This window comes from Penaeus monodon, chromosome 22, assembly GCF_015228065.2.
Source record: "Penaeus monodon isolate SGIC_2016 chromosome 22, NSTDA_Pmon_1, whole genome shotgun sequence".
NCBI classification, from domain to species: domain Eukaryota; kingdom Metazoa; phylum Arthropoda; class Malacostraca; order Decapoda; family Penaeidae; genus Penaeus; species Penaeus monodon.
In genome coordinates this window covers 23,548,088-23,549,056 of record NC_051407.1, presented here as the reverse complement: position 1 = coordinate 23,549,056, position 969 = coordinate 23,548,088, and positions in this window count along the sequence as shown.

Here is a 969-nt window from a genome sequence, read left to right as displayed (position 1 = left end):
TGTAACTACCCACAGAAAAAAACTTATGAAGGACCAGATAGCCATCCATAATTTTATGTTATTTATGTTCCATAATTTAAAAAAATTCCTAAACTATCAATGTCAAAATCCCTCTAATATTTAGGAAAATCTTCATCAAGTGAGACCTCATTCTTCTAATTCATGCCCATCTTTTTATTCAAATAAGCAACTACTGATATTTCTAAAAGGTTCTCATACAGTAACTATCCAAATATTTTACTCTCTCATACATAGATAAAATATCTCACACCTCATCAGTAAGTGAATAAAGTGTGATTCATCTCATAAAACCGTCCTTATATCTTCACTCTCTGTGGTAAACTCATCCATTGATCAAGGTCAGTCACCCTTAATGTACTCACTTTGGTAGTATTACATCCATTTCATATTTTCTGACCACGGAGAAACTACTTTGAACCCACATAATAATACACAGACAGACCCTAGATGGTTTATACTTGCTAAATTAACATGATTTCTAGTCAAGAATAATTTCGAAATCGCTAGATGGTTTAGAAATATCTCTGCGTTTACTTATATTCCTCGTTTTTAGGTTATATGATGCTTCAACCAATAAAGTCTAGACAAAGTAGCATGTCTAATGACTTATTTTAACTTCTCGATAATATAATATCTATCAACAGCATCGTCTGAACGATATAGAGTGATATAATTACCAAAATGAAATTGTATACTACACCATGCCACAAAAGAAAACAAACTGAAGCGTACACATAATAAGTACACGTATATGTACAATGAAAGTATTTACAAGATGTGTGCAATAATTCAATTAGAGAATCATGTATGGCTCAACAGATAATTTTCTATAAATTGGGAGTAACCACAGCATTTATTTACATACCATCTTAAATAAAAAAAAAAATACCCGTAATACGATGCACAGAGTAGGTTTGTTTGATGCAGTTTCAATAGAGCAGACGGCAC